Source organism: Oryctolagus cuniculus (assembly GCF_964237555.1).
Source record: "Oryctolagus cuniculus chromosome 16 unlocalized genomic scaffold, mOryCun1.1 SUPER_16_unloc_1, whole genome shotgun sequence".
Taxonomy (NCBI): Eukaryota; Metazoa; Chordata; class Mammalia; order Lagomorpha; family Leporidae; genus Oryctolagus; species Oryctolagus cuniculus.
Window position 1 is genome coordinate 2,850,843 of NW_027208201.1, and position 20,135 is coordinate 2,870,977.

General features: G+C 38.5%; 1 pseudogene; it reads left to right on the forward strand.

Annotated features, from left to right (window-relative positions):
- The window catches only part of LOC127489058 (vomeronasal type-2 receptor 116-like), a 106,453-nt pseudogene that overhangs the window by 28,728 nt on the left and 57,590 nt on the right, over positions 1 to 20,135 (forward strand).

The following is a 20,135-nucleotide window of genomic DNA, read 5'->3' on the forward strand; positions in this document are numbered from 1 at the left end:
GCCACTCTTGTTTATGGCCTCATGGGCTTTTCAGCCATATCCGAATGCCTTAAGGGCTGATTCTGAGGCCAGAGTGCTGTTTAGGACATCTGCCATTCTAAGGGTCTGCTGTGTTTCTCACTTCCCATGTTGGATCATTCTCTCCCTTTTTCATTCTATCAGCTAGTATTTGCAGACACTAGTCTTGTTTATGTGATCTCTTTGGTTCTTTGTCCTATCATTATGATCAATTGTGAACAGAAATTGATCACTTGGACTAGTGAGATGGTATTGGTACATGCCACCTCGATGGGATTGAATTCAAATCCCCTGGTATGTTTCTAACTCTACCGTTTGAGGTAAGTCAGCTTGAGCATGCCCCAAATTGCACATCTCTTCCCTCTCTTATTCCCACTCATATATTTTACAGCGATCACTTTTCAGTTAAGTTTCAGCACTTAAGAAGAATTGTGTATTGATTACAGTATTCAACCAAAAGTATTAAGTAGAATAAACAAAAAAAAATACTAAGAGGGATAACATATTAAGTTGCTCATCAACAGTCAGGGTGAGGGCTGATCAAGTCACCGTTTCTCATAGTGTTGATTTCACTTTAACAGGTTTCCTTTTTGGTGCTCAGTTCTTTGTCACCTATCAGGGAGAACAAGTGGTATTTGTCCCTTTGGGATTGGTTTATTTCACTCAGCATAATGTTTTCCAAATTCCTAACAGGGATCATTTTTCTATTAAAATTTAAACACCTAAGAATAATTGTGTGTTAGTTACAGAGTTCCACCAATGTTACTAGAACAAAAAAAATACTAAAATGGATAAAGTATTACATTGTACATCAACCGTCAGGACAAGAGCTGATCAAGTCACTGTTTCTCATACAGTTCATTTCACTTTGATACTAGACACTTACCTGGAGGATTTACAGCCATATTCTTCCATTTTCTATTGAGTCTTTGCTCTTTCTTGGTTCTGTCCTTTCTTGTACAAATGTTTTTAATTTTGGTCAAACCCTGTTCACCTTTTCTTCTACAGTTTCTTGTGCTTTTCCTATTGTATCATAGAATACATTATTTTATCCAGAGCCATGAAGAACTACACTTTTTTCTTCTAAGTATTATTAAAAATGTTTGAATTTTCATTCAGGCTGTTGAATCAACATGAGTTAAATTTTGGGTAAGGCATGAGGTAGGGTAAATCTCATTGTTTTAAGAGTTTGTGTCAAGGGCTGTTGCCACGGCTCATTAGGCTAATCCTCTGCATGCAGCACTGGTACCCTTGGTTCTAGTCCCAGTTGGGGTGCCAGATTCTGTCCTGGTTGCTCCTATTCCAGTCCAGCTTTCTGCTGTGGCCTGGGAAGGCAGTGGAGGATGGCCCAAGTCCTTGGGCCCTGCACCCACATGAGAGACCAGGAGGAAGCCCCTGGCTCCTGGCTTTGGATCAGCGCAGCACACCAGCCGTAGTGGCAATTTGAGGGGTAAACCAATGGAAGGAAGACCTTTCTCTCTGTCTCTCTCACTGTCTAACTCTGCCTGTCAAAAAAAAAAAAAGAGTTTGTGTCAAATAAACCAGCTCCACATTTTTAGAGTTCATATTAAATGAGCCAGGTCTACATTTTCAGAGGGTGTTAATGTATTTTTTCTGTAATATCCTTAGGTCAGATGCAGAATCATAGAACAAATTCTTGTTAGAATGTTTATAAATGGCAAAAGTAGCAAACTACCAAGTTGTATTTTATTCAGAGTAAATAAGATTCAGCGTGACTGGAACATGGAAAATGTACTGCTGTTGGGGTGAGACATGATGCAGACAGTTAACAGAAAACCAGTATTGTAGACTTTGCATACCAGCATAACCCATTTGGAATTCTGAGATTGGTAATGGAAAATGGTGACATGCTAGAACCACCTTTGTGTTGTGGATTTTCTTTTTTTTCTATTTGATAAGACATTAATTTTACAATGTACTTACAGTGCTGTATTCTTTTGTTTTGAAATGTATTGAGCTTGACAAGATTGTCCAGTGTAGAGATAGTTGGAGTCAGTGCTGTCCATGCACATTGGGTATAAGTTAAGTTCATGTGTGCCTTCCATGTGCACAGATAGACAATGCTGCACTTACCAACTTCAGCCTCCACATGCTTTTATTTTAAGAAATGTTCTTTCCAATAACTCAAATGTTAAAAAAACTGGTCTTCAATAGGAATTCTTGATGCCTCAAATAGAAAACCATCATCGAATTTTGTGGAGATGTTGCTAAAATTCCCTTCAGACAGATGTACAATCCCAGATTCTATAAACCCATATGCAACTTTGTCTATAGATTTCACTGAGAAAAAACTGGAATTCTAAATTTGAATCATTACAAGCTATAAATAATAGTACATTAAATGCAAAGAAACTAGAAGATAAAAATGGTAAATATCAAAGGTAATATTGATTCTAGTAAAGAAGCAAAATTGCTTAAACCCTAGAAGATTGATCAAGAATAAAGAGTTTTTTTTTAATTTTACATAATATGTATAACCTTCAAACTACAATATTAATACATGCCTATCGGTTGGAAATAGCAGTTTGTTAGGCTACCGGTTTTAACATAAAACCAGCTTACACATATGAAAAGCTAAAATGGGCCTATTCACCATTATAGCATGAATATCTTTCTTCCAGAACATTTTTTGTTGAAACTTCAGTATCATGGAAAATTAAAATAACACCCCAAACATTCAATATTCACGAATAACATTAAAATCAAATATACAAAGTCACTTAATACTGTTAAATAAAACAACAAACTGCAAGATTTCCTGAATGGAAATAGTAGGACTTCTGAATGTTTTATGGTGAATATCTTTGGGAAAATGGCAGGGCAAAGTTACTACTTATCAATAGTCACATTGAACATTAATGGCCTGAACTGTCCAGTTAAAAGACACAGATTGGCTGAATGGGTTAAGGCACAATACCCATCTATTTGCTTCTTACAAAAAACACATCTTTCCAACAAAGATGTATACAGACTGAAAGTAAAAGGCTGGAAAAACATATACCATGCCAACAGAAATGAAAAAAAAAAGAGAGGCCATATCCATCTTAATATCAGACAAAATAAACTTAAAAAAAAACAGTTAAGACAGACAAAATGGGCATTATATAATGACTAAGAGATCAATTCAACAGGAAGATATAATGAATATCAATGTATATGCACCTAATTACATGGCGCTGGTTTATTTAAAGGATTTGTTAAAGGACATAAAGAGAGACTTAGACTCCAATACAATAGTACTGGGGGACTTCAATACTCCATTCTCAGAAATAGACAGATCAACAGGACAGAAGATCAATAAGGAGACAGTAGATTTAAATGACTCTATAGCCTAAATGGGTCTAACAGATATCTACAGAACTTTTCATCCTACACATAAAGAATTTACATTCTTCTCAGCAGATCATGGAACCTACTCTAGGATTGACCACACCTTAGGCCATAAAGCAAGACGCAGCAAATTCAATAGAATTAGAATCATACGATGCAGCTTCTCAGACCATAGGGGAATGAAGTTGGAAATTAGCAACTCAGGAATCCCTAGAGCATATGCAAACACATGGAGATTGAACAACATGCTCCTGAATGAACACTGAGTCATAGAAGTAATCAAAAGAGAAATAAAAAAATTCTGGAAGTAAATGAGGATGACAACACAACATACCAAATCTTATGGGATACAGCAAAAGCACCATTAAGAGGAAAATTTATAACAATCAGTGCCTACATCAAGAAATTGGAAAGGCACCAAATAAATGAGCTTTCAATGCATCTCAAGGATCTAGAAAAACTGCAGCAAACCAGGCCCAAATCTAGTAGGAGAAGAGAAATAATTAAAATCAGAGAAAAAATCAATAGGATTGAATCAAAAAAATTACAAAAAATTAGCCAAACGAAGAGCTATTTTTTGAAAAAATACACAAAATTGACACACCATTGGCCTAACTAACTAAAAAAAAGGAAAGACCCAAATGGATAAAATCAGAGATGAAAAAGGAAACATAAAAACAGACACAACAGAAATAAAAAGAATCATCAGAAATTACTACAAGGACTTGTATGCCAGCAAACAGGGAAATCCATAAGAAACGGATAGATTCCTGGACACATCCAACCTACCTAAATTGAACAGGAAGACATAGAAAACCTAAACACACCCATAACTGAGACAGAAATTGAAACAGTAATAAGGGCCCTCCCAACAAAGAAAAGCCCAGGACCAGATGGATTCACTGTTGAATTCTACCAGACATTTAAAGAAGAACTGAATCCAATTCTTCTCAAATGCAAACTATTCAGAACAATCAAAAAAGAGGGAATCCTCCCAAATTCTTTCCATGAAGCCAGCATCACCATAATTCCTAAGCTGGAAAAAGATGCAGCATTGAAGAAAATTACAGACTAATTTCCTTGATGAACATAGACACAAAAATCCTCAATAAAATTACGGCCAAGAGAATGCAACAAGAGATCAGAAAGATCATCCACCCAGACCAAGTGGGATTTATCCCTGTTATGCAGGGATGGTTCAATGTGCGCAAAACAATCAATGTGATACACCACATTAACAGACTGCAGAAGAAAAAACATATGATTATCTCAATAGATGCAGAGAAAACATTTGATAAAATACAACACCCGTTCATGATGAAAACTCTAAGTAAACTGGGTATAGAAGGAACATTCCTCAATACAATCAAAGCGATTTATGAAAAACCCACAGCCAGCATCCTATTGAATGGGGAAAAGTTGGAAGCATTTCCAATGAGATCTGGTACCAGACAGGGATGTCCACTCTCACCACTGCTATTCAACATAGTACTGGAAGTTTTACCCAGAGCCATTAGGCAAGAAAAAGCAATCAAAGGAATACAAATTGAGAAGGAAGAAGTCAAACTATCCCTCTTTGCAGATGATATGATTCTTTATTTAGGGGATCCGAAGAACTCTACTAAGAGACTATTGGAATTCACAGAAGAGTTTGGCAAAGTAGCAGGATATAAAATCAATGCAGAAAAATCAACAGCCTTTGTATATACAGGCAATGCCATGGCTGAGAAAGAACTTCTAAGATCGATCCCATTCACAATAGCTACAAAAACAACCAAATACCTTGGAATAAACTTAACCAAGAATGTCAAAGACCTCTATGATGAAAATTACAAGACCTTAAAGAAAGAAATAGAAGAAGATACCAAGAAATGGAAAAATCTTCCATACTCATGGATTGGAAGAATCAATATCATCCAAATCTCCATTCTTCCAAAAGCACTTTATAGATTCATGTGATACCAATCAAAATACCATAAGCCGTACTTTGGAAAATTATATTCATTAAATAAAAGTTTTAAAAAAGTGTAAATGTCACATGCATTGCAACTGTAATATATAAATTTCTGTTCTTATGAAGTAAATGTTTACATAGTTTAGATTAATTGTCATTAAAATGACAACAAACTTTAAGAAATGAAAAAAAATACCCAAGACATTCTTCTCGGATCTGGAAAAAAATGATGCTGAAATTCATATGGGGCACAGGAGACCTCCAATAGCTAAAGCAATCTTGTACAACAAAAACAAAGCCGGAGGCATCACAATACCAGATTTCAGGACATACTACAGGGCAGTTGTTATCAAAAAGGCATGGTATTGGTACAGAAACAGATGGATAGAACAATGGAACAGAATTGAAACACCAGAAATCAACCCAAACATCTACAGCCAACTTATATTTGATCAAAGATCCAAAACCAATCCCTGGAGTAAGGAGAGTCTATTCAATAAATGGTGCTGGTAAAATTGGATTTCCATGTGCAGAAGCATGAAGCAAGACCCCTACCTTTCACCTTACACAAAAAACCTCTCAGCATGGATCAGACTTAAATCTATGAACCAACACCATCAAATTATTAGAGAAATTTGGAGAAACCCTGCACGATATAGGTACTGACAAAGTCTTCTTGGAAAAGACCCCAGAAGCACAGGGAGTCAAAGCCAAAATTACCATTTGAAATTGAATCAAATTGAGAAGTTTCTGTACCGCAAAAGAAATAGTCAGGAAAGTGAAGAAGCAACGGACAGAATGGGAAACATATTTGCAAACTATGCCACAGATAAAGGGTTAATAACCAGAATCTACAAAAGAGATTAAAAAACTCCATAACATCAAAACAAACAACCCACTTAAGAGATGGGCCAAGGACCTCAATAGACATTTTTCAAAACAGGAAATCCAAATGGCCAACAGACACATGAAAAAAATGTTCAGGATCACTATCAATCAGGGAAATGCAAATCAAAACCACAATGAGATTTCACCTCACCCCAGTTAGAATGGCTCACATACAGAAATCTACCAACAACAGATGCTGGTAGGGATGTGGGGAAAGAGGAGACACTAACCTACTGTTGGTGGGAATGCAAACTGGTAAAGCCACTATGGAAATCAGTCTGGAGATTCCTCAGAAACGTGAATATAACCCTACCATACAACCCAGCCATCCCACTCCTTGGAATTTACCCAAAGGAAATGAAATTGGCAAACAAACAAGCTGTCTGCACATTAAGGTTTATTGCAGCTCAATTTACAATAGCTAAGACCTGGATTCAAACTAATTGCCCATCAACAGTAGATTTGATAAAGAAATTATGGGACATATACTCTATAGAATGCTATGTAGCAGTAAAAAACAAATGAACAATGGAATTCCTTCATTTGCAACAAAATGAAGGAATCTGGAAAACATCATGCTGATTGAAATAAGCCAGTCCCAAAGGAACAAATATCATATGTTCTCCCTGATCAGTGATAACAAACCCAGCACCAAAAAGGAAACCTGTTGAAGTAAAATGGACACTATGAGAAACAGTGACTTGATCAGCCCTTATCTTGACTGTTGATGCAAATGTAATACTTTATCCCTTTTAGTATATTTTTTGTCCTAGTACTATTGGTTGAACTCTGTAATTAACACACAGTTATTCTTAGGTGTTTAAATTTTTACTGAAAAGTGACCCCTGTTAAATATAAGAGTGGGAATAAAAGAGGGAAGAGATGTACAATCTGGGACAGGCTCAATTGGACTTGCCTCAAATGGTGGATTTAGAAACGTGCCAGGGGATTCCAATACAATCCCATGAAGGTGGCATGTACCAATGCCATTACCCTAGTCCACCTGATCAATTTCAGTTCACAATTGATGACACTGATAGGTTTAAGAGTCAAAGGGATCACACAAACAAGACTAGTGTCTGCTAATGCTAACTGATAGAATCAAAAAGGGAGAGAACGATCCAACATGGGAAGCAGGATACACAGCAGACTCATAGAATGGCAGATGTCCTTAACAGCACTCTGGCCTCAGAATCAGCCCTTAAGGCATTCGGATATGGCTGAAGAGCCCATGAGAGTATTTTAGGCATGGAAAGCCAAGACACTCTGGGAAGAAAAAGATGACCTAAATAAAAGATCTCTGCAAGTGAGATCCCAGTGGAAAAAATGGGGCCATCAAAGGAGGAGGTACCTTTCTCTGAAGGGAGGAGAGAACTTCCACTTTGACTATGACCCTGTTGGAATAAGATTGAAGTCAATGAATTCAGAAGGCTTCCATAGCCTTGGCAACTTATGACTAGAGCCTAGGGAGATTACTGACGCCATAAACAAGAGTGTCAAATTGATAAGTCAACAACAGGTGTCACTGTGTACTTACTTGTCATGTGGGATCTGCCCTTAATGCATTGTCCAATGTGAAGTAATGCTATAACTAGTACTCAAACAGTATTTTACACTTTGTGTTTCTGTGTGGGTGAAAACTGATGAAATCTTCACTTAATATATACTAAATCGATCTTCTGTATATAAAGATAATTGAAAATGAATCTTGATGTGAATGGAAGGAGAGAGGGAGTGGGAAAGGGGAGGCTGGCACATGGAAGGGACGTTATGGGGGGGAAGCCATTGTAATCCATAAGCTGTACTTTGGAAATTTATATTCATTAAATAAAAGTTAAAAAAAGAAAAATTGGAGATTTTCTTAGTCTAAAAGTATAATCTAAAGAGGAAGTACTTAGAGATTTTAGTGGCCATATTTTCATTGTTCTAAGTAGAGAGGAGGAAATGCAAAAGGAAAAAGGGAGCTTCCTGGACATTTGTGTCAGAAGAATTATGATCTACAATCTCTCAAACTGTGGGAGATTATTAGGAAAATGGAATATTCTAGTCTTCCACCACTTTCAAGCCTGGTTAATAACTTTCAAGGTTGAGATTATACATTATGGCTATTGTCTTATGCTGCATGCCATTTTCTCTCCCCTTGTAGCTGACCTTTGGGCATTTTGAGTCTGTCCTCTGTGACCATTCAGTTTTCATTCTCTCATTCAGATGACATTGAAGAACACACCTCTGACACTTGCATGGTCTCCTAGATGCTTCATTTCAGCCCAGTTGATCACCTGAGAGGTATTCAATTTATTTCAGATTTCAAAGTTAGAGATATACAAGAATGGCATCTGTGTAGCCTTTGTGGCATTGATCCCAGTGACCAAGAAGACAAATTATGCAACAGCCTGGCCATGTCATATACTGATCAGGACATCATCATCAAATGTGGTTAATCTTTGCTTTGAAAGCAAATGTCTGATAGTCATGAGTTTTCAAACATGAGAACACTTAATGGCATGGAAAATCTGGGTCCCCATCTCCCAGTGGGATTTTGACAACAGTGAAACACATTTCCTGCTCCACTCATTCCATTTCCTGCCCATGCCATTCCATTTTCTGTTCCACTCATTTGCTGGTTTTGAAACTTTATAGAAAGCTAACCCCTCCACATATCCAGAATACATTTACCTCACTAGATTCTGGTTGACGTTTCTCCTTGCTCAGTTTCTGGGGGTATCCTGCAACACCTTAATTTTTTTTTTACTTTTTTCACTTTCTGTTATTTATCTTTTTGCTTAAGGTATACAGACTTCATGTAAAAAACTATTATTGGGCTGGTTTTGTGGCTTAACAGGTAAAGCCTCTGCCTCTAGTGCCAGCCTCCCATATGGACACTGGTTCCAGCTCTGGCTGTTCCATTTCCAATCCAGGTCTGCTATTGTCTTGGTAAGCAGAAGAAGATGGCCCAAAAACTTGGGAACCTGCACCTCATTGGAGACCTGGAAGAAGCTCCTGGCTCCTGCATTTGATTGGCTCAACTCTGGCCATTGTGGCCATTTGGAGATTGATCCAGGGGATGGAAGACACTTTCTCTCTCTCTCTCTCTATCTATCTTTCTGTTACTCTGCCTTTCAAATGTGATCTTTAAAAACAAAAACTATTGTAGCCAATGAAGCAGATTGAGGTGCTATCTCTGTGTGGCTTTGAATACTATTCCAAGTTCATTGATGATTAGCATCCTTGGTAAGGTCTTTTCATCATCTATTTGTATAGGAATGTCTGTTTAATTCCTCAACACATTCTTGATGATATTTTTATTGTTCCTTCTGCTTTTTAAAATGTAAGTTGTAAAATGTTTCTGGAAGGATATGTAGCCATATTTCCCATTTTTCAGGTGTTTGATTCTTGAGAGCTCTCCTTCCAGTTATGCATGCAGTAGCTCAGGGCACTGTAGTCTAATCTCCCCTCCCTTCCTAAGCTGATGCTTTCTCCGGCTCTTGGCTGCTGGGATTCTGTGTTGTGTCCTTGATCGTAATGCACATCTGCACCTTCCACACTGATTCACAGCATTCTTCTTCCTTCCATAGAATTTCCACTGCAATTTTCACTCTAACTCTCCCCTGAGAATGTATTCCTTCCACTTTTACTTTTACTGTTTACACCTAGCCTAGAACAGTAAGCCCTTTCCTATTCAACCATCTTGGACTCTTCCCAGTAATCAGCAATATTAGTCCTAGGTTAGATGGATAATGGTAGAAACAGATTCTTGGTAGATTTCCATATGTGGCCAAACTAGCAAAGTTCATGTTCTGTTATATTCAGACAAGCTACATAAGATTCTGTATGGCTGGACGATGGATGATGTGGAGCTTCTTGTTTGGGACAAAATACAGAAAGGATAACAAAAATGCACTATTGTAGGCTTTACATACCAGCGTATTTAATTTGGTGCTACTGAGAATTTATATGGTCAGTGCTGACATGCTAGATCACCTCTGTGCTGTGGATTTCCTTAACTTTTTTCTGCTTGCTATGACATTAATCCTACAACATGCTTATATTTATTTCTACATTTGATTTGAAGTGTGTTGAGCCTGAGAAGACAGTCTAGGACAGAGTCCATTGGGGGCAATGTTCATGATGCAGACTGAGTGTAAGCTTTGTGTGTGTTCCCTGTACACACAGAGAACTCTGTACGTACCAACTCAAATATCCACATTTTTATTTTTCAAAATTGCTTTACAGTAAGCTAGATGTTATTGGACTTTAATAGCAATTATAAAAAGTCTCAAATAGAAAAATATCCACTTCTAAGGGTGTGTTGGTAAAATTCAATTAAGACAGAAATGTATAATCTCAGATTCTATATACTTTTTTGCAAATATAATATATACTTTCCTATAAAAAACTGAAGTTCTACATTTGGAGAATTCACAACAAACTATAAAAAAAACTCATCAAATTGAGCATTAAGAATGTAGAAGATAAAAGTGGTAAATATGAGAGAAATATTTAAGCAAAAAAAATGATGAATCTGTGTGGGTGCTATTTTTTTAACTTTTATTTAGCAAATATAAATTTCCAAAATACAACTTTGGATTATATTGCCCCCCCCATAACCAGCCTCCAACACACAACCATCCCATCTTCCACTCCCTCTCCCATCCCATTCACATCCAGATTCATTTTCAGTTATCTTTATATACAGAAGATCAATTTAGTATATACTAAGTAAAGATTTGAACACTTTGCACCCACACAGAAACACAAAGTATAAAGTACTGTTTGAGTACTAGTTATACCGTGAATTCACATAGTACAACATATTAAGGACAGAGATCCTACTTGGGGAGTAAGTGCACAGTGACTCCTGTTGTTGATTTAATAATTGACACTGTTAACTATGATGTCAGTAATCACCCGAGGCTCTTGTCATGAGCTGCCAAGGCTTAAGAATCCTCATGAGTTCACGAACTCCTATCTTATTTATACAAAGCCATAGTAAAAGTGGAAGTTCTCTCCTTCCTTCAGAGAAAGGTACCTCCTTCTTTGATGGCCCATTCTTTCCACTGGCATCTCACTCGCAGAGAACTTTCATTTAGGTCATTTTTTTTTTTTTTTGCCAAAGTGTCTTGGCTTTCCATGCCTGAAATACTCTCATGGGACTTTTAGCCAGATCTGAATGCCTTAAGGCTGATTCTGAGGCTAGAGTGTTGTTTAGGAAACTGCCATTCTATGAGTCTGCTGTGTATCCCGCTTCCCATGTTGGGTCGTTCTCTCCTTTTTAGTTCTATCAGTTAATATTAGCAGACACTAGTCTTGTTTATGTGATCCCTTTGACTCTTAGTCCTATCATTATGATAAATTATGAACTGAAACTGATCACTTGGACTAGTGAGATGGCATTGTTAAATGCCACCTTGATGGGACTGAATTGGAATCCTCTGGAATGTTTTGAACTCTACCATTATGGGCAAGTCTGAGTGAGTATGTGCCAAACTGTATATCTCCTCCTTCTCGTATTATCATTCTTATTCCCTCTTTTCAGTTAAATTTAACCATCTAAAAATAATTGTGTGTTAATTAAGGAGTTCATACAATGGTATTAAGTAGAACAAAAAAATACTACAAGGAATAAAGTAATAAGTTGTTCCTTGACAATCAGGACAAGGGCTGATAACACCACTGTTTCTCATAGTATCCATTTCACTCCAAAAGTTTTCCTTTCAGTTGCAGAGCTAGTTTTCACCAATCAGGGAGAATATATGATATTTGTCCTTTGGGACTGGCTTATTTCACTCAGCATGATGTTTTCCAGATTCCTTTCCATTTTGTTGCAAATGACTGGATTTCATTGTTTTTATACTGCTGTATAGGATTCTATAGAGTACATGTCCCATAATTTCTTTATCCAATCTACTGTTGATGGGCAATTATTTTGATTCCACGTCTTAGCTATTGTGAATTGAGCTGCAATAAACATTGAGGTGCAGACAGCTCTTTTATTTGCCAATTTAATTTCCTTTGGGTAAATTCCAAGGAGTGGGATGGCTGGGTTGTATGGTAGGGTTATATTCAGATTTGTGAGGAATCTCCAACTGACTTCCATAGTGGCTTGACCAGTTTGCATTCCCACCAACAGTGGGTGAGTGTCCCTTTTTCCCCACATCCTCACCAGCATTTGTTGTTGGTAGATTTCTGAATGTGAGCCATTTTACCTGGGGTGAGGTGAAACCTCATTGTGGTTTTGATTTGCAATTCCCTGATGGCTAGTGATCCTGAACATTTTTTTCATGTGTCTGTTGGCCATTTGGATTTCCTGTTTTGAAAAATGTCTATTGAGGTCCTTGGCCCATCTGGTAGGGTTTCTACAATGTTCTCTAATAATTTGATGGTGTTGGTTCATAGACTTATGTCTTTGATCCATGTTGAGTGCATTTTTGTGTAAGGTGAAAGGTAGGGGTCTTGCTTCATGCTTCTGCACATGGAAATCCAATTTTACCAGCACCATTTATTGAATAGACTCTCCTTACTCCAGGGATTGGTTTTGGATCTTTGATCAAATATAAGTTGGCTGTAGATGTTTGGGTTGATTTCTGGTGTTTCAATTCTGTTCCATTGTTCTATCCATCTGTTTCTGTGCCAGTACCATGCCTTTTTGATAACAACTGCCCTGTAGTATATCCTGAAATCTGCTATTGTGATGCCTCCGGCTTTGTTTTTGTTGTACAAGATTGCTTTAGCTATTCGAGGTCTCCTGTGCCCCATATGAATTTCAGCATCATTTTTTCCAGATCTGAGAAGAATGTCTTTTGTATTTTGATTGGTATCACATTGAATCTATAAATTGCTTTTGGGAGAATGGACATTTTGATGATATTGATTCTTCCAATCCATGAGCATGGAAGGTTTTTCCATTTTTGGTATCTTCTTCTATTTCTTTCATTAAGATCTTGTAATTTTCATCACAGAGGTCTTTGACATTCTTGGTTAAGTTTATTCCAAGGTATTCGGTTGTTTTTGTAGCTATTGTGAATGGGATCGATCTTAGAAGTTCTTTCTCAGCCATGACATTGCCTGTATATACAAAGGCTGTTGATTTTTCTGCATTGATTTTATATCCTGCTACTTTGCCAAACTCTTCTGTGAGTTCCGATAGTCTCTTAGTAGAGTTCTTTGGATCCCCTAAATAAAGAATCATATCATCTGCAAAGAGGGATAGTTTGAGTTCTTCCTTCCCCATTTGTATCCCTTTAATTACATTTTCTTGCCTACTAGCTCTGGCTAAAACTTCCAGAACTATATTGAATAGCAGTGGTGAGAGTGTACATCCCTGTCTGCTACCAGATCTCAGTGGAAATGCTTTCAACTTTTCTCCATTCAATAGGATGCTGGTCATGGGTTTTTCATAAATTGGTTTGACTGTATTGAGGAATGTTTCTTTCATACCCAGTTTGCTTAGAGTTTGCTTCATGAAAGGGTGTTGAATTTTATCAAATGCTTTCTCTGCATCTATTGAGATAATCATATGGTTTTTCTTCTGCAATGGGTTAATGTGGTGTATCACATTGATTGTTTTGCACACATTGAACCACCCCTGCATACAAGGGATAAATCCCACTTGGTCTGGGTGGATGATCTTTCTGATCTCTTGTTGCATTCTATTGGCCAGAATTTTATTGAGGTCTTTTGTGTCTATGTTCGTCAAGGAAATTGGTCTGTAATTCTCTTTCTCTGCTGCATAGTTTTCAGGTTTAGAAATTTAGCTGATGCTGGATTCATAGAAATAATTAGGAGGATTCCTCCCTTTATTGTTTTGAATAGTTTGGGAAGATTTGGAGTTAGTTCTTTAAATGTCTGGTAGAATTCAATAGTGAATACATCTGTTCCTAGGCTTTTCCTTATTGGGAGGGACTTTCTATTAATTCAATTTCTGACTTGGCTGTGGGTCTTTTTAGGTTTTCTGTGACTTGATGGTTCAATTTAGGTAGGTTGGATGTGTCCAGAAAGCTATCCATTTTTTTTATAGATTCCCCAGTGTGCTGGTATACAACTCTTTGTGGATTTTCTGATGACTCTTTTTATTTCTCTGGAGTCTGTTGTCATATTCTTTTCTTCATCTCTGATTGTATTGATTTGGCTCTTCTCTCTCCTTTTTTTGCTTAGTTGAGCCAATGGTGTGTCAATTTTGTTTATTTTTTTCAAAAAACCAGCTCTTCATTTAGCTAATCTTTTGTAATTTTTTTATTCAATTCTGTTGATTTCTCTATACTTTCAATTATTTCTGTTTTCCTACTAGTTTTGGGTTTTGTTTGCTGTAGTTTTTATAGTCCTTGATTTGCATTGATAGCTTTTTTTTAACTTTTATTTAATGAATATAAATTTCCAAAGTACGATTTATGGATTACAATGGCTTCCCCCCCATACCGTCCCTCCCACCCACAACCCTCCCTTTTCCCACTCACTCTCCCCTTCCATTCACATCAAGATTTATTTTCAATTGCATTGACAGCTCTTTAATTGGGTGCCTTTCCAATTTATTTATGTAGGCACCTATTGCTATAAACTTTCCTCTGAAAACTGCTTTAGCTGTATCCCATAATTTCTGAAATGTTGTGTTTGCTTTCAGAAAGTTTTTTATTTCTCTTTTGATTTCTTCTATGACCCACTGTTCATTCTTGAGCATTTTGTTTAGTCTCCATGTGTTTGCATATGCTCTAGTAATTCCTGAGTTGCTAATTTCCAGCTTAAATCCATTGTGCTCTGATAAGGTGCATGGTATGATTTCGATTCTTTTGAATTTGCTGAGACTTGCTTTATGGCTTAGTATGTGGTCAATCCTAGAAAAAGTTCCATGCATTGCCGAAGAATGTGTATTCTTCAAGTGTAGGATGACAAGTTATGTAGATATCTATTGGATCCATTTGGTGTAAAGTGTCGATTAAATCTGCTGTTTTCTTGTTGATTTTCTGTCTGGTCGATCTGTCAATTGCTGAAAGTGGAGTATTGAAGTCTGCCAATACTATTGTATTGGAGTCTAAGTCTCTCTTTAAGTCCCTTCATATATCTTTGAAATAGCCCAGTGCCCTGTAATTAGGTGCATATACATTTATAATAGTTACATCTTCCTGTTGAATTGATCCCCTAATCATTATATATAATTATATAGTGCCCCTCTTTGTCTCCTGTAACAGTTTTTCTGTTAAGGTCCATTTTGTCTGATATTAAGATGGCTACATGAGCTATTTTTGGTTTCTGTTGGAATGGAATATCTTTTTCCGACCTTTCACTTTCAGTCTGCATGCTCCTTTGTTGGAAAGATGTGTTTCTTCTAAGCAGCAAATAGATAGTTTTTATTTTTTAATCCATTCAGCTAGTCTGTGTCATTTAACTGGAGAGTTGAGGCCATTTTCATTCAGTGTGCTTATTGATAAATAGTGACTTTGCCTTGCCATTTTGCAAAGATACTTCTAATATATACTTTGAACTTCCTGTGATATTTTATTAGAGTTTTTCTTCCTTTTTCTTCTTTCATACTGATGACCGTGTTTCTGCGTGTAACATATCTGTAAGCATCTTTTGCAGGCTGAATGAGTGGTAAGAAATTCTTTCAATTTCTGTTTGCTATGAAAGGTCTGTATTTCACCTTCATTCACAAATGAGAGCTTGGCAAGATATAATATTCTGGGATGGCAGGTTTTTTCTCTTAGTACTTGGAATATATCTCACCCTTCCCTCCTAGCCTGTAGGGTTTCTGATTAGAAGTCTGCTGTGAGTCTAATTGGAGATCCTCTGATAGTAATCTGGTGTTTCTCTCATGCACGTTTTAGAATCTTTTCTCTATGTTTCACTGTGGTGAGTTTGATTACAATGTGTTGTGGTGGGGATCTCTTTCGGTCATGTTTATTGGGGGTTTTATGAGCTTCCTGTGTTTGGATGTCTCTGTCCTTCTCCAAATATGGGAAATTTTCTGCTAGTATCTCACTAAAAAGGCCTTCTAATTCTTTATCTCCATGCCTTCAGGAACTCCAAGAACTCGAATGTTGGGTTCTTTAATAGTATCCTGTATATTCCTAACAATATTTTTTATATTTCTAATTTCCTCATCTTGGTCTGACTGTATACTTTCCTGTGCTCTGTCTTCTAAGTCCAATATTCTCTTTTCCACCTTACTTATTCTATTTTTAAGGCTCTCAACTGTGTTTTTTATTTGTCCTATTGAACTCGTTATTTCATTTTGATTTCTCTTCATTTTCTCAATTTCATGTTCTGTTGAATTCTTCATTTCTTTTTATTTATTCCTTAACATTTTGTTTTAATGAGAGAGATTTTCTTTCATGTCCTACATGGATTTCAGTATATCGTGTGTTTGCATTTGATTACTTCTAAGTATTCTTATCATAAATTTTTTGAAATCCATATCTTGTATTTCTTCTCTCTCATCATCTTCATAATCTTGTTCTTAAGTGTCATGTTCTTTTGGGAGAATCATGTTGTCTTCTTTTTTTCTTTCTTTTTTTTTTGGATCATTGCTTTTGTTCAGCATTTGTGGAGATATTCATTGGTTTCTTCTTCTTTTGTGATTTTCACTGTGGTAGCTTTTCTCATTGTACTATAACTCTGGAGAGAAATGGACTATCTGCTTTCACTGAATCTCTAGAGGCTTGTGGTGAGTGTTGCCAGAGAGCTTTGTTCAGTTCTTCATGGTTATGGTGTGCCTAAGATGACACACTCAGATGTGGCATGGTTAATCTCTTTTTTAATCAGAAGGGAAGTAATTCTCCTCAGCTGAATTGTTATCCTTGATGGCGATCAGTGCCTGAGCACTATCCCCAGTTGGTATAATATTTTTCTGCTCTGTCCTAAGGACCATACAAATGATCTGTTCAGTCCTCAGTGTAAGTTCAGATTCCTCTGCAATGTCTCTCACCAGGTAGCCAGGGCCACCCAAGCTTGTGGTGCCTCCCACTGAGACTGCTCCAAGTCTCATCCACAGCATGAGTTCTCCCACATAATCACAGTTTTTTGTTTGTTTGTTTTTCGCAGTCTCTGTTCAGAAGTTTCACACATTCAGTAGGTCTTAGTCTCCTGTTATTATTCCCATATTTCTGCTCAGCTGATTTCTGGGTGCAGATACTAGCTGGTGCAGCTGTTATGTATGTCCAAAATGGTTCCCATTCTATTGGCTCATACACCTTATGTGATTGGAGAGAGAAACATGTCTGTGCCCTTTTATTTTTTCTCTCCTCTAGTAAGGCTGGCGTTCTTTTTCTCACAGGGCTTCAAGCATCATTCCGTCTAGGCTCTTCCTACCACATTTCTGCCAGTGTCTCAGCTACTGTGGACTCATCTCACCTCACTTTGCAGTGCTAGTGTGGAGGCTCTCGGCTGCTGGTGTCCTGAGCTGTGGGCACACATGCCCTCCACATAGGTCTACCATGTCTCCCTAATTTCAGAAGAGCTTCCTCTGCTGTTTTTCCCCTAATTCTTCCCTGAGACTACATTATCTCCACTTTTATTAAACTATCTTCTCCTGGACTAGATCAGTAAGCTCTCTCCCTATTCTGCCAGCTTGGAACTGCCAATGGTCAAAATTACTCAGTTTTCTCCTCTGACAGATTTTGTGTTTGAACTATGCATCTGTGTTTTAGTTGAGTGTCTGTTCCTTCAGTCAATGCCTACTGGAATATATTGGGTAGTGTCACAGAGCTCTGTCAGTGCACAAAGTGTGGCAAGAGCTCAGTGGAGTGCAGTAGATCTCCTCTTTTAAGCAGGAAGGAGGGTTTGATCACCCCTGTTGGCATAATCAAAACCTCACTTCCTCTCTTCCAAGGTGGAAAATGCCCTGGGTTAGCCCACAGTGGGTGCAGCACTCACCTGCACTGCCACAAGAACTGCATAAAGGATCTGTGCAGTCCTCATGTGAACATGATCCCCACTATCATGACCCACTCCAGAAGTCATGGAGTTCTGAGCCTTTGGCACCACACTCAGTGATTGCTTAGATATCCAGTTACAGTCTGTGCCCTAACATGTAGTCACAGGATTCCCACAGTCTCTGCACACAAGTCTCTCATGGTCATGGGTGCAAAGGATCTGCTGCACCCTTTTAGCCTGTCCCATCCAAGGAGTGGAAGAGATGTTCCCAGAGCCAGCTGCCTGTGGGTGCTGCACCTTGGCACTTTGAGCCCTGAGCCTCTGGTAGGTAGAGTCTGGGAACACCTCACAATTCCACCTGAGTACCCAACCCCTCTCAGTCCTCCCAGCTAGACTGAAAATCAATGGGAAATGTGGATTTTTCCCTCTAGTAAAATCCCTGGATCACACGTATGCACAAGAGACAATACAGCCATTACTCATTTGAAAATGGCATCTTTCCCTGCGTGTTGCTTAGCACACACAAGAGCCACCATAGCTGCTACTGATTTCAGAATAGTGGCTTTTCCCCATCCATTGCCACATGAGTGTACCCAAGGTTAAATAGCCACTACTTTTGTCAATATCGTGCTTTCTCCCAGCTGGTTGCCAGGTGCCATTGTTGGGGCATGGGGAGAGATAAATGTGCCCATTTTTGCTGTGTTAAGGGAGGGGTACACTGTCCTTGTTTTAACTCCAAGCCACATTCACAGCAAGCTGTCACTCCAGCTGTATCACCTATGGCATGGGTACCCACAGTCTGTTCTCACCTTGCTCTCTAAATCTATTGCTTCCTCTAGCTCTTATCTGCAGGGGTCATGTCCTTGATGCATCTGCAACTTCCATGTGGATCCATGGCATCTTTCTTCCTGCTGTAGAATTTCCCCTGCAGGTTTCTCTCCAACTCTTCTTGTGTGAATGCCCTTTCCTCCACTTTTTTGCTACTGTTTCTTCCTAGCACAAAGCGGTATGTCCTTTCTCTATTCCACCATCATAAGAATCTCAAATATTTAAATACTTTTTTTAGAAAACCACAGTGGGAGATCATGCTGTTCCACTTGGAATGATTATAACAAAAACACAGTAAGATGGGAATAGCAGAGGTCGGAGGAAGAAGGGTGAGAGTACAGTGGGGAAGAATCACTATGTTTCTAAATTTGTAAAAATGAATCTAGCATGTGATGGGACAGGGAGTGGAGGTGCAATGGTTTTGGAGGTGGGAATTTATATTTATATGAAATGCATGAAGTGTGTATACCTGTGTATACCTTTGTCTTCCTGGCCACCAAAGCTGCCTGGCTCATCTTGGATAGGGGATGTCTCCTTGTTGGCACCTGACAGCTTGGCTTTGGTGGCCAGGAGGACAAGGATGATCCAGCCCCTGAGGTAAGGTCCTCCTTCATACCACAAACCTTGTCCCTGAGGAACTCCATCAGCAAGATCATGTTGGAAATAGGCAGCAAGACCATAGGGGATGAGTGTAAGTGTGTCTCACAAGATCACCTCTACTTGCTACTCCATTGTGGACTCACTGCCTCAGAGGGACAGTCCATCCCAGAGAGCAGAGACCTTGAGGGAACCTTGCTGAGCAAGAGCCTGGGAGCCTGTCAGAGATGTTGCACCTGGAGACAATGCTCAGGAAGCTACAGGAGAACTTACAGAAGAAACTGACAGGGCTGCCTTGGAGGAGAAGGTGCAGAGACAGAGGCACAACTATCAGAGGCTGCAGGCTTAATCAGAGAGTGCAGACATCCTCCTGCTCCTGGACACCAAGCAGCCATGGACCTGCCTAGGCCCCACCAGCCTGGGCCTTCCCCAGGAACCCCTCCCTGTGCTGATCTGCATCTAAGCAGCATTGCACTCCCTGGCCTCTAGTTTAGTGGCAAAGTTGCTGCACCCATCCTAGATTGTAAATATTCTGCATGGAAGAGGGGACTTCAGGGAGTAAAGAAGCCACTGCCAAAAAAAATGGTCAACCAACATGGGGTTACCCATCTCAGGTAGTGGACTCAATAGTGCA